The sequence below is a fragment of the Triturus cristatus genome, chromosome 6 (assembly GCF_964204655.1).
Source record: "Triturus cristatus chromosome 6, aTriCri1.1, whole genome shotgun sequence".
NCBI lineage: Eukaryota > Metazoa > Chordata > Amphibia > Caudata > Salamandridae > Triturus > Triturus cristatus.
Window position 1 is genome coordinate 821659825 of NC_140589.1, and position 15091 is coordinate 821674915.

Here is a 15091-nt window from a genome sequence, read left to right on the forward strand (position 1 = left end):
TGCCTATCCCCGCGTTCCTTTCCATCTTACTCTCATATCTAATGTTTGAGTCCTAATAATTTGCTGGACTCGGACACCCTTTTCTTTCTTCCTCGTGTTATCTGATCTGACCCCCACCCTTAAACGGGAGCCTGTGCCCCTCTCTAAATCACTCCATATCACGTCAGACACTCCCCCGTTGCACCTGTGCTCTCCTTTGCTTTGCTGTGGAGAAGTGTGGCTCAGGGGTTAGAGGCGGCAGACCTGGAATCTGAGATCGGTCCTGGACCAGGGTTCAATTCCCCGCCTCGGCAGGTCTTGGGCTAAAAATTCCACGGACTCGATAATTCTCGCCCCGGTGCCTCCTCGACTCACGGGTTCACACTCTGTGACTCTGGGCAATAGCTTGCTTAATCTCCACAACGGCCCATCGCGGTGGGATGCATGACTTTCACCTTGTGGATACCCTGCTATCTCACAGGGGAATACCAGGATGGGTTCCCTAAGCAAGCGCCGGGAAACCCACAGCGGGTAGCTGTGCGCTATATAAGCTCAACTACATTTACATTTACATTTGCTTTATCTAATTTCACGCTCATTCCTTAACCCTCTCACATGGTGATAAAGGGGGTTGGTTGGTAGTCACGTGCGTATCCAATTCTCTATTGTATTTTGTTGGACGAACAGCATTAGTACTTCGTGCTACATTGCTCAATCAATCTCTAGTAGGGAGGCGCATTTTGAGCCCTACAACTGTATTTTTTGTGTGTGTACTTTTAGGTGTAACAAACCATACACCGTACATAATTTGCACCTTTCAGCTAATCTCCTTGGAAAGTGTGCTACAATTTATTTTGTAAAAAAAAAAAAAAATCTGTGATACGAACGATAATTTTTCCAGGCACCGTATTTTTTTACATTCGCACATTTTACTCTACTCTGATAACTTTACCGTAGAGTTAATGTTTTATGAATTGTATTACAATATATGCCACTTATTGATAAACAAACGTCACCTTCATGATGCAAGGATCCTAATTCTGTGTGCTGGTGTCTGAAATGGTCTCTAGTCACGGTTTAAATGGGATTAAAAAACACTAGGGGGCTCTCAAAGGGGCGTGGCCAGTGTAATTAAGGGCGTGGCTTAAAACACGTAAGGTAAAATCTGTGCTTATTATAGTGTGCTGCCAGACTTATATTTTGCTGTTTCTGTCATTGCATCCAGACATATGATATAACAAGTAACATCATACCTACAAGAAGTCAGGAGTATTGGCTGTGCCAATGGTTGTTAGTTGCATAAGATAAATAAGCAGCAACTATGGCTTGTATATAATATTGAAAAAGCTTCCACTTAAAGCCCTGGTGACACCCCGACAATGTTGATGCTCCTGAGTTCCAGAAAGAGAAGGGAAATCCAGAGAGAAAACGACTCTCTTAAAATGATTTTCCTTCCCCCACAATGCTAAAAAAACAAGCATTTGCAATGCAATAGGTCTCGCATTTGCAAAAGTTTATGCTATTGGCATTGTTCACGACAATGCCTTTTTTAATCTATTTTATAAAACAAACATATAAATAAATGCCATTATCATTTACAAAGCCAATAGCTAGTGTTGCATTATTATTAGCAATGCCAACTGCTCACACTTTTATAATGCGAGACCTATTGCATTGCAAATGCTTGTTAAAGAGGCAGTAAAGGACAAAGCCAGGCCTTTGCTTCATTAGGCTTGCATCACGCCTGCTGCAGCAGGCAGCAAGATGGAGTGGCTGGGCTGGCCTTACCTGGCCTGGCACTTGTGCTTTAAATACCCAGTCTCAGTCAGTAGCAAACAAGCAAGCTAGCCCACGAATGCCCAGATTCTGTATAGAGGTTGAGTGCAGGTAATTAGGCTTCCTGCTAAATCAGGGTGATACCCCCATGTGCGGCCTTCGAGTGGTAAAAGTCTTTCCCTAAGACAGGTTGTCAACCTTAGAACTCTGCTGAAGACAATATGTTGGAGGCTAGATCATGGTGGGAACCTGCAACCGTCTCAGACCAAAGTAAGCATAGGAGGATATTATTTGCATAGTACAGCCCCCTTACCAATTCCACTATTATGCTGTAGTCGCCACATAGCATTACTAGACAGCAGCAGTATGACCATAAGGGCAGCAGGAGGCTTTAAACCTACTTGCTGACATACTTCTTTTTTCATGTTGGTTTTTGCTAGTACTATGGCGTGGAGGATTTACAATAAGCGAGTGGATGAGTGATGAGGAATAATTAGTCTGTATTTGTGGTGAAGGGGGCGACATTTGGAAGGATATAAGTAGGATGCAAGTTTCAAATCATAGATGTTTGCAGAGCGACTGAGTGAGTATGCCACCTGGCTCTTTGATGGGATATGCGTGAGAGGAACTGTACCTCCATGGTTCTCAGATGAGAGAAGATGCACAGAAGACTATTTCCCTAAAATATAAACACTTATACCATCTCAAAGCTTCCATGTGCAATATGATGCTTTGCAGATTGAAGGATTTGCCATGTTTGGTTCATAAATATGCGCAGTTAGTGAGGCACTTCCCAGAATATAAGTAGCACATTCTTTGGGAGTATTCTTAGGTCAGAAATGTCAGGCACTTAATTGGGAAAATTAGGCCAAGAAAATCTTAGGGAAGCTTGCACTAATCATCTGCAGGATAGAAAGATACTGGAGAAATAAATACCGAGGGAACCAGGCTGCACAAACAATTATCATGGTGGTACATTAAACCCAAGCAGGGATTCCTGATACCCCACACCTCTGTGCCTGTGACATTGTTTGTGACCTCTTTTGTGACCTCTTGATACCCCCATCCCATTGCTCCCTAGTATCCCACCTTTGAAAGTGTGCCTAGCCATTTTTTGAGCCTTTGAATGGCCATAAACACCCTTCCGCTTGGCCCTCCATTAATATTCTCCCAGTAACAAGGTGCTTTTGCCACTGTTCAGCCTCAATTGACTGGTTGGATGCACATCGCTCGTCCTGCCATATCCACTTACCACTCAACACTGCCCCTCTCAGCACACCCAGACTATACTTCTTTAAATCAGATATACATGATCTTCCCTCTGTGGGTCATATGCCCATTCTAAGGAGGACAAACTGCTTTGCGAGCACCCCAAACTATCTGCATATGTTGACAATCCATGCATTGCTGCCAATTTTGCATGCCATGGTTATTCTCTATGGCCCCTCCAACCAATTATCACAGTGGCCCTCTCCTTGCTTCATTCGTCTACCCCCGCCCCTCATTTAGCAACTTGTAATGCTCCCAGATGTCATAGCACGCATCTCTGCTTGCTGTTCACTCACTTTTCCCTCTCTTTGCGAGGAGCACAAATGTGCTCAGATGGACACTCCTCCAAGTGTCACTCCACACTCGCCTTTTTTTCTGTTTCTCTAACTTATATAGCCCCTTTCAGTACCAGCACACCAATTGTCACGTTTTGGGTGCCCCCTTGTGGTGAGTGAATAAAAAAGAGGGTACCACAGAAGAAATTGGCCCTATGCGACCAGTCCTTCTACAGCCCTTGGGGCCCATTTCAATACGATAACCGCAGTAGGTCTGTGTGGCTCCCCCTCGAGGTTGGTAGTAGAAACTGTCACAAACCTATTCCCCAAGTCCCACCTACCCTTTTGGGGTACCCCCCCCCCATGGAGGAAGGGGAGCAATATAAAAACTATGTGTAGTCTCCCAAAATACCCCACAAGCCAGATCATTCAGTACCTCCTATCACCCCTTTTATAGTGCACCCGGACACCCCTTTTAATACCACACCCTCCAAATTTGACTCCCCTTCAAAAGACAAAGGTGGGGTGGAGCAGAAAAAGACATTTTAGGGTTCCTTACCATAAGGCATCCCCTATGTGAGCACCCCATCTGTGTGCTGAAGGGGGAGGGGCACTGCTTGTTTGTCCTCAGTCGGCTTCACTCCCATATGCTCTTCCTCTGACCCGTAATCTCCACCCATGCTTGCTCTGTGCCCCAGACTGTGCCTCCATCTATGACCTCTTCAGCCTCCCTGGTACTGCCTTTCCTCTGTGACCCCACTCCCCCACTCCCCAACTCCGCCTACACTTATGCCTCCCCTTCTCCTGTAAGTTCCTGGTTCCGGAACCTCTGCATCATTCTAGACTCCTCCCTCACCTTGACCCGCCAGATCAACGCCGTTGCCTCCACCTGCTTCAACTCCCTCAGCATCCTCCGCAAGACCCTCAAGTGGATCCCCCTCGAATGCAGAGAGACCGTCACTCACGCACTCATAACCAGCAGATTGGACTACGGCAATGCCCTCTACGCTGGAATGAACAAAACCCTACTACACAAGCTCCAAACCATCCAAAACACCGCAGCCAGACTCGTCCTCAGAACCCCACGACACGAGCACATGACCCAGCACCTACGAGATCTCCACTGGCTCCCCTTCGAGAAGCGAGTGATCTTCAAGCTACTTACCCACGCCTACAAATCCCTCCACAACATTGGATCCAAATACCTCAACCAAAGAGTCTCCTACACGTACCCAAAAGTAACCTCTGCTCCGCCGACCTCGTCCTGGCAGAGACCTTACGCATCCGCAAAACCGGAGAAGGTGGAAGAGCCTTCTCCTAAGTCGCAGCAAAGACCTGGAACAAGCTCCCAGTCAGCATCAGACACTCCCCCCACTCTGCACACCTTCAGGAAGTGCCTCAAGATCTGGCTCTTTGACTGATCCCAAGCTGCACCCCCCCCCCTCCCAGCGCCTTGAGACCCTCTCAGGTAAGTAGCACGCTTTATAAACACCTGATTGATTGATTGTTCTCCCTTTGCCTCTGTGACATCACCTACCCAAGTTCATAGACTCGTCTCACACCTGTGCCCCCTCCCTTCCACAACCCCACTCAGCTTGGCATTCTTCTGCCTCCTCCTCATCATTATTCTTGGACCCACCCTTGCTCTTGCCACACACACACACACATATGCACCTTTGACATAAATTAATTAAAAAAAAATTAAACACTTCGACCTCCTTACATATACTTACCAACATACTTATGAAATGTGAGTGGTAAAGACATGCATTGTAATGGCATACATGGTAAAGTAATATGTGGTAAAGACATATGTGTGTAAAAGGCACACTTTGTAAAGGCATATGCATGGTAAAGACTGCGAGTTAATAGCACTGCGTGGTAAAGGTTGTTTCCTCTGTCCAGGTGCTCTTACGGTGTGCATGCTTGGTAACCTAAATCAGATTTACTGGAGGATGTCCAAAGGGAGTCCTACTGCTCAACTAACAGAGCTGAACTCCTGTTTCCTAGGGTGGTCTTGCATGCAGGAAGCGTGATCGATCTAGCTCGATATGCGAACATCCTTGGAAATGACCTAATTGCAGGTTGCGTTGGAACAATTTTCAGAGTGGGGATGTTGCCATTAATGTTACATCAATAAAGATTGTGAAATATCCAAGTGTCACACCAAGTGTAGAAAATGATCCACATCTATTCAGCACAGAGTAGGTAATGGTGTAGTATGTAGCTAGTGCATTTTGGAACGCACTGTTGCAAGTATATTATTAAACCATATTGTGATAGCCACTGCCATTTACAGACAGCACGTTCTTCATTGAAATAAACACTAAGGGCCTCGTTACAATGCCGGCCGTACGAGCGTCCAACCGGCATTGTGTCAGAAACTGGACCACTCAACAAGGTCGATGGTCCCGCTTTCCTAATTAGAATGTGACCACCTTCAAGGCGGTCGAAAAGTGCATATTTCCTATTGCAGCCTGTGCTGCGGGTGTCAGCACAAGCCGCAATAGGAAAATTACAACATCCATGCAACGTGTGGCAGGCATCATGGGGTGCATGCCAAATGATGCATGGATAATTGGTGCCCCCCCAGGCCTCATACCGGAGGCCGTTGGGGGACTGAGCCGTGCTAGGAGCCCCCAAAGTCCATTTCCAACTGCCTTTCTATGGCGGTCGGACCACCATAGAAAGGCAGTTGGAAACGTGGATCGTAATCCCCACGGCGGTGCCTCCATTTTGGTGAATGCGATCTGCCCTACACCCCGACAGACTCCTTGAGCCTGTCGGAGGCGGAGCGGATTCCCCTGCAGGCATCGGTCAGACCGCCTGTATCCTAATACAGCAGTGGGACTGATGCCTCAGATGTCGGGTGGACCACCACCGATGAGCTGTCGGATGGCCTTCCGCCCGACATCATTATGGGGCTCTTCATTCTTACAGCCATACTTTACTGATAAAACTATATAGCACAAAAAAGATAATGTGTGGAAATCGGGTTTTGGCGAATATTTATCATTTTAGATTTGTTCTGTTTTCCTAGGTATTTCAATTTGGTTATGCTTATGTAAAAAAAAGACATCCTACAGCCTTTCTTTTCATACCAGCAAAAACTTCACATAGTCCATTTTACAAAAGCCTGACATTTTTCAGTTAGAGAAAGAAAAGTATAAAACAGTCTCTATTCTAAAAGAGTAAGCACCGATTTGGCAGAAGACACAGCCTAGCATATGACCTCCGTCTCTGAATGCACAGCAAATGTGACATGACAAAATAACTTTTAAAGGCCTCTTTATATTGCTCAATAACTTTTGGGACTCCACTATGGTTATTTCGGGGGTACTACAGCACCGCTGGCCCCTACTTCCAACGCCAGTGTTAATTCCACTATTGCAGCGTCACAAGACAGTTGTTTAAATTGTTCTATTCTATTAAATTATAAAAGGATTTTTAGAGCACAGAACTCGATATCAAGGATAGAACTTTTTTTTAACTTAAAAACAATAGCATCAGAGCAGAATTCACTGTATATGAAAACAGAAACGGGTTGTCTTGGAAACTTTAGGCACATCATGACATACTTTTTTACAGAGTTTTGTTATTCTGCATTTGCCAGCTGGTTTTGGAGATTAATTCTCTGCTTCACTGGAGACAGACGAAGAACCTTTTTTTTGCAATTTATGTAGCCCAAGCTTGGCTCGGGGCATAAGAGTGCTTTATTGGTCAACCATACATTATGCATTATTTTAGGGGCAAGTTGATTAAGCCATTTGCCCTGAATCATAGGAGGGGGAGCCAATGCAGTATACAAACCTGGGGCAGATTTACAAGAACTGGCGCATCTCTGCATGTTTGCAGTGATGCGCCAGTTCAATTGTGTGACGGAAAAATAACCTTGCGCCACCATGGATGCGCCGCAATTACAATGCGGCGCACCGTGGCGCAAGGACAGACAGATGCGTGACTCATCTTCTGTCGGAAAGGCAACGCATTGCTGGAGCCGTGTCGTAAGCACGACACAACTCCAGCAATGGTCAGGAATGTCTATTCCGACGATGCTGCATCACTCCTTACGCCTGCTTCAAGCAGGCACAAGGTTTTGACGCAGTGGCGTCATATAAGTCACGAGTCGCTTTTACGAGGCTTCCTTGCAAAGTAACGCCCACCCTGCATACATTATACCTGACGTAGGTATAGTGTAGCGCAGGGCTTTACAACGTAATGCATCTGCCTAGATGCGTCATATTGTAAATAAGTTGCATTGTGGCGCATTGTTTACGATGCCGCTGCGTCACAGAAGTGACGCAGCGGCAGCGTAAAGTTGGCACAAGAGGTTGGTAAATCTGCCCCCTGGTTTGCCAGTTTCAAAGTCAGCAGTGTTAGCTTATAGGCCACATCTAGTTCCCTAACAAACTAAAATCATTCTGGCTGAAGTTGAAGAAATTTTAAAAATTTGGCTTGGTGAAACAACCTGCAAATATTTGGTGGCTCTAAGCAATTTTAAGGGCCTCATTGGCCACAGGTGATGAACAAACTTTTTAAAATCTGTCGTCTTTACACTTGCATTTGTAGGACATGAGGAGAGATCTAGTCTATTCAGTAGGGCCCAGAAAGGAGGACTGCATCTGTTAATAAAAGGAAATAAAATAAAGGATAACTAATCTGGATCAATTTTAACAGCACCCTGGTACATGCTAAATATTTTTCATTTTTTATTTTTTTATTTTTCATTTTTCAAAGATATAATACATATGAAGTCGTTCACCAACATTTCAGTATACAATGTCAACCACAGTTCTTTCAGTGATTACCCTAATTGGCAATCCTCAAGATAAATACCAGGCAATATCAGATTACAACATTCACAGTTTGCCGTGCAAATATGAAGGGACCAATAGAAGGATCCCGGTGGAGAACCAATTCCCAATCTGGAACCGCCATACTTGTGGTCTGCACCTGCTGGATAAATTTACATAGTGATGTCACATAATATCAACAAAGCATTATAACAGAACCCTTTGCATATCTTCTCCAACCCACGCCTTCTGGGACAAAGCCTTGTTACACTTGCGAATTTGAGTCTTGGCGTTGCTTCTCAATGTATGATTGATACGGGCCCCATATATCCTTGGGGCGAGATGTACTGGGCAACTCACTTGCGTATGCTTCACTATTAACATTACAGTACGCCAGACTATGCAGCCAGCTCTGGACGGTAGGGGCTGCCTTGCGCCCCCAATGGATGGTCACTTCTCGCTTTGCCAACAGGAGACCCAGTGATGCAAAGCGCATAATCTTTTTAGGGAAATTTACAGTTTAACCCAGCAGGGCTACTTCCGGGGTTGGGATCAGAGAAAGATTAGTCATTTTCCCTAGAGTGTAATGGATGCCTTCCCAATAGCGTTGTAGTTTTCGACTCGTCCAGGTAAGATGTGCAAAATCGGCATGGGGGGCCGAGCATTTACGACAGTTGTGTGACTTGGAGGGGTCTATCCTATGTGCCAATGTCGGGTTAAATACGTATGGCGTAAGAATTTAAAGTGTAGGAGTTTGTGTCGGCTGTTGAGTGAGATGTCACGTGTAACCGAACAGCAATCAGACCATTGCTTATCCGTAATTACCGTCCCCAAGTCCACTTCCCATGCCTTACGGACCATACTGTCATCAACCGGTTTCAGTGCCACACATGCTTTGTATAGTTTAGAAGTGAGATGTATGTTGTTTGGGTTCTCTATCACCATAGTAAGGGGGGGAAGGAGGTGGGCTCAACTGGGAAAGTTGAGAAAGTGGCGCGTAGAGCGGAGCGGATGCGGCCCATGACAAACCTATCCATGATGATACCTGCCTGGAACCGGTCGTCTTCCATTAGGGAAAATATATGGCCGTCGGGATAGAGGTCTCCCATCCGTGAGATGTCGAATTTTGCAAGAGTACGTTGGACCAATCGTTCCTTTGTGATTGGAAGCTAGCGGGGGTTCACAATGGGCAAGGCCGACGAGTAAAGTACGTCAGTACCCGTCACCTGGCAGAGTTTCTTCCATGCCCAGCTCGTGGAGGAAACAGTTTGGATATCCACTGGGTCTCTAGGGAAGCCCACTGGTAAAATGGCCGAAAGCTGTCCAGGCAGAACGAGATCGGATTCTGGACGTAGGTATGGGATTCGAGCATCAGGGTGGTACCATGAGTAGGCATAGCTACATTGGGCAACTAAATAGTACAACTGAACATTATATCCTCCTCTCTCATAGGGTAGTGTGAGGACAGCCCATCGGACTCGCACGGGCCTCCCCCCCCAAAATCAATCTGGCAAAGAGAGTACGCACTGTGTGAAAAAAGCTATTAGTAAGAGGCATAGATATATTATTGAAAAGGTACAAGAATCTGGGGAGCACTACCATTTTTATAATCGACACCCAGCCCGCAAGTGATAAAGGGAGTCTCAGCCATCTTTCTATTTGGGTCGAGAGTGTGTCTACTGCTCGTCCATAATTCAGACGTATGATTTGGGCGGTGTCTAAGTGAATATGAATTCCTAAATATTTAACTTGAGTCTGTACACCATTCTAAAGGAAATTCGCAGTCCCATTTCTGAGTAGAGGTTGTCAGCGGAAATATGATGGACTTGTGCCAATTTATACCCAGACCAGAGAACCGACCGAAGCGGATAATTTCTCTGATTAGGTCCTGTAAATTAGTGTGAGGATGTCTAACATAGAGTATTGTGTCGTCAGCATACAAGGAAACCAGGAGGGGGCCAGTGTTGAATTGTAGGCCCCTGTGTAGATGATGCTCCTGAAAGTGACGTATCAAGGGGTCCATAGCAAGAATGAATAATAATGGGGACAGTGGACAGCCCTGTCTGGTTCCACAGGATAGAGAGAAGGGTCTTGAGAGTGTACCATTGAAACACAGCCGAGCGGTTGGTTTGTTATATAATAGTGTGGTCGTAGCAATGAAACCAAAGGGCATACCCATGCGTTTCATCACAGATAGAAAGAAAGGCCATTCTAAGGAGTCAAAGGCCTTCTCCGTGTCAAGAAGAATGGCGACTGCTGGAGTGTTCGGGTTTATCCGATGGATGACCGAAAACAGTGTTCTAAGGTTCAGCGAGGTGGATCGATGAGGCACAAAACCAGATTGGGTTGGCGAGTTGATGAATTCCATCAGTTGGGACAATCGATTGAGATGATTTAAGCTAGGATTTTGTAATCTAAGTTAAGGAGGGACAGCGGTCGGTATGAACTGCAATGCGCGGGGTCTTTGCCAGGTTTGGGAAGGAGAATTATGAACGCCTCTCTAAAGGTGGGGGGTAAAATTTGTGTGTATTCTTTATAAAAATCACCAGTAAATCCGTCGAACTCTGGTGCTGATGAGCCCTGAATGGTCTCAATGGGCAACAAGACGTCCGCAAACTTGATGGGCTCCGCCCAAAAATCCTGCATGTGTTTCTCAAGGTAAACTAAGGCTATCTCATCTAGATAACATGCAAAATATTCTTGACCTGGGACTGAGAGCGATCCAAATGAATGATTATAGCTTTTGATCCACAATTACTTTTAAGCCTACGCTGTGGCTTCGCGGACTGAGCTGCAACAGGCTACAGATCTCTTTGAATGTTTAGAGTGCACCAGATAAGTTCAGCCTATGGCAAAGCTGATAATTATTAAGAAGGGTGAGGGTATATGTCTTAAGAAACGTCATGATCTATGAAAATGAAGGATCTCTGGAAGCTTGAAAAATTAAGCAACTGAGCGAGGTTTTACTCTCAGGATAGCACCCCACAGTTGCTATACAAAAGTGTCAAGAGATTGGTAAAGTCTATATGTAACCAAAAGAAGCAGTTAGCAGACAGGGAGGATCACTAGGCAGATATATGGCTACTATACTGAGAAGTATATTTAAACTGATTAATCCAAATGAGACTTATATATTTGTTAGGAATTTCTTCTAGAGGAGGGGGTTAGGGTGATGGAAAAGGAAGTTGGAAATTAAAATAAGCAAAGTCTTCTTTTTGGAAGGTAATTTTAAAACATACTGTAAGAAGTCATTTACGAGTCTTTTAACATAGGAGTGATTGATGTCTGCTCGTGGAACATTTAGAGGAATGCTCTTACATGGTAGAATGTAAGACTTCTAAACAAATTTCTATTTCGTGAGTCATCCCTTTTCCTACTGTGTCATCTTCTAAAATGATACCCTTACGCTCCTTCTGCAGCCTTGGACCTAGGTAAGCTTCTTAATTCTTTTAGACAAAGTTCATTACATTCTCTCAGTTCAGAAGAAGTGTCAAATTCAGTTCCCAGTATCAGCAGAGCACAGTTCAGTTCAATTAGTGATAAGGTAAATTCAATAGCAGTGTTCCACAGTGGATTCAAGTTCACAGAGGTTTACAGGGCACTGCACTGTCAAAATCCAGATGATAGGACACTGTCATAGGCCACTCAGGGGCTGAATACCTTACCTTCGGCAAGGCACCTTTGTTCTTTTTGATCTCCTGAGTGTGGGCTGTTTGTCTTCACTGCCACTTAGATCATTAGCTTCAGTTTCTTCTGTGACAGTATGTAGTATGCGTTCAACAAACATACTTTGTCTCACAATTTCTTGCCCTATTGCCCGTTCATTGCCAGGTCCAACCTGGCTGGTTACCCCTCTTGGCCCTTCACCAGGATCTAGGTTGGCCTCCACCTGTGCCAATTGCCAGGCTCCTTCATTATCTCCACTCCAGAGGCCGACACATCAAGACCCCCTCCGGCCAAGGGTGTACTACTGTAGGTTTTCGAACTGTCAATGAGTCTTGAGTTTCTAGCTTGTTCTCTAAGCTCCCCTCTGGTTCTCTCTGGTGCTCAACAGTTGCAGTTTGCTCTACATGGAGAGGCATCATTACATCATCAAGTGGGCACTCCACTATCTGGTTGTGAAAGGTGTGTATCCAGTTGGGCAAACCTCCACACATAACAGCGGTGTTGGTCACTAAAGACACTAAAGACCTAGAAAGGGCCCCGCCAGTGAGTTTTCAAACAAGTCGTCCAAACATGTTTCGTCGCTAAGACCCAGTCACCAGGCTTGAAGTCATGGCACAGCTCCTGATGTGGGAGAGTGGTGGAAGCTCCAACCTGGTGAGACACAGAATGCACAACATCAGCAAACCCTTTGCAGTAGTCAAGAATACTATAATTTGTAACATTCACAAGCATTTGCAGGCACTGCAGACAATCTCATAGCTCGACCCATGATGATCTCATGGGGAGAAAATATTGTCCTCCAATCAGGGATACTGCGAAGACTTATCAGCACTAAAGGCAAAGCATCTGGCCCCGTCAAAGATTTAGATGCACACACCTTAGCTAACTGTGATTTCAGTGTACCGTTGACCTGCTCCACGATGACAGAAGCCTCAGGTCGATAGCTACAGTGCAACCTCTGTTCCACTTGTAATGCTGCACAAAACATTTTTAGGACCTGATTATTAAAAAGAGTTCCGTGGTCTGAATTTTTTTCACTTTTTATGGGAAACCACATGCTATGTGAATGCGTGTTAAACGCCAATGTTAAATGCTGTGCACTGGTGTACGCACCTTTATCTCCCCCATGGTAGAGAAATGTATAGGCCATGTGTGGTGAGAGATGCCATAAGACGTGTTTAAACATGTAACTTTTAAAATGGATGCCATGGCTGTGTGGTTGTGCCGCCTGACTGAGCTGGGTTACCAGTCTAGTTGTTATTTCCCAGCAACCCCAGCTTTTGGAGGGAAGCCTGGCACCCAGGGTGCTGGACACCTCCCCCTGTGCCAGTTAGAACCAGTTTCCCCAGACGCTTCTAGAAGCTTCTGGCAATGTCTGGTAGGTGGGATGAGGGGCATATAAAAAGCGGAGCTGGGCTGCCATGTGCTCAGTCAGAGCGTGGACCTGAGAGAGAGGGGACCTGCTGCCAGGGGGTACCGCCACATGGGCCTGTGTGCTGGGCCCTGAGCTTATCTGCACCCCTCTGCTGTCCACAGGGCCAGGGAGAGCCATAGCTAGGGCACCACTGGACATGGGGAAGTATGGAGTATAGGCGGTTGGAGCTAGGAGGAGACTACACTACTGTGGCTGACTGAGCTGAGGCTCTGCTGTCCCCAAGCTAGCTGAGTAATCCTGCCTGCCTGTCTGACCTTGCCCAGGGTGAGGGGAACCAGGGAGACCAACTCCAGAGTGCCTGCTGCTCTGCTAACTAGCGCCTGAGGAAGACGAGCGCTACACTGGACTGGCCTGCGCTCCCTGCCTGCCCCCTAGCGCCTCTTGGGACCCCGACCGCATGCCCTGCGCAAGGTGAGCGCTATATTACGCTGGAGTGACTGTATCCTGCCTGCTACCTAGCGCTTGGTGTAGGTGGCGCTATGTGCTGAGTGCCCGGGAGAAGAGGAGCACTGTCTTCTGCCCTTGAAGCTGAGGGGGCTGCCTAGCGCCTGTGAAGCGCTATACTCAATGACCCAGTAGCTCTGTGTGGAGAGAAGAACTGTTTCATTTGAAAGCGCCGCGTGAGTGCCACCTCCTAACGTTTCAAAACCAGCGGGAGCCCACCCCGCGTTATTGCGGCCCTTTTGCTGAATTGAAATAGCGGGAGCCTACCCAGTGTTTCTGCCGCGTGGGTACTGTATCTTTACAGCGGGTGCCCACCCCGCGTAATGGCGGTGCTCCACTGACTGTCGCGGGTGCCCACCCCGCATTGGCGATCTTTTGGAAGGCGGGTGCCCACCCCGCGGTTTTTGCGCCGCTTCATATTTACAACGGCGGGAGCCCACCCCGCATATTGCTGCCGAGAGAAGAATCATCGCCGCGGCCCGAGCTGTCGAGCGCACCAGGAAGCGGGTGCCCACCCCGCTTGGGATTACAAGTTTGGAGGGAGCGTACCCCTCATCGCCGGCCAGGATCACCGCCGCCGCCCGGGCGCTGCTGTCGAGAAAGCGCTGGGCCTGGGCCGCCCAAGCGTGCGTTGCCCAGCAACCGGGGCGCCAACCGCGTCATCGGCCGCGCCCCTGGAAGCCAGGAAGCAGCCCAGAAGGCAGGGCCGAGACAGGAGGAAGCCGGTCGGAGGAGTCTGGGGAGAGCGGGAGCCAACCCCGCCCCCCCCCCGGGTCCTAGGAGGGGGCCCGGGTGAAAACCGGCAGCGCGCTGCAGGTGGCGGGGCTCTCATGCGCTGAGGAGAGCCCCGCGTGTGTAGCCTGAGAGCCGAGGCCCCGATGGACCGACGGTGAGTGGGGGCCCATTGAAGAGTGGGGGAGTGTCGGGGCACATTATCGGTGCCCGCCCCTGGTAATCCTTCCAAAAGGACCGGAGTGGTTGTGTGGGCTTTCCCAGCTGCCCCGCTCAGGAGGGGGCAGCTGCAATGTTGGGGATACTTCGACTTCAGAGCCCCACTGGACCTGGTCAGGCCAGGACTGACTGTACACCACTGCCCTGCTGGACAGTGGGCAGTGGCAACGATTGGGGCACACAGTGTTTATGCTTGCGAGGCCTCATATGACTTACAGTATAAGGTGGTTGAATGCTAATTTTATGCAGGATATAGCTTCCCTGCTGGTCCTAGGCGTAAGAGGTTTCCTGCCACATGTGTTTAGGCCCCCCCTGTACTGCATGATACGAGTTCTGCATATGATTATACCTAATGTCAGGTGATTATGCTAAGGGTAGTGAGGCCACTGAAGAATTGTTGATATGCTTCAGGTTTGCATGTTTATTCCTGTTAACGAGATGTGCGCATTATGCCTAAGGTTATGCCTCTACGCACATATAGGTTATGCCTAATGTTATGCCAT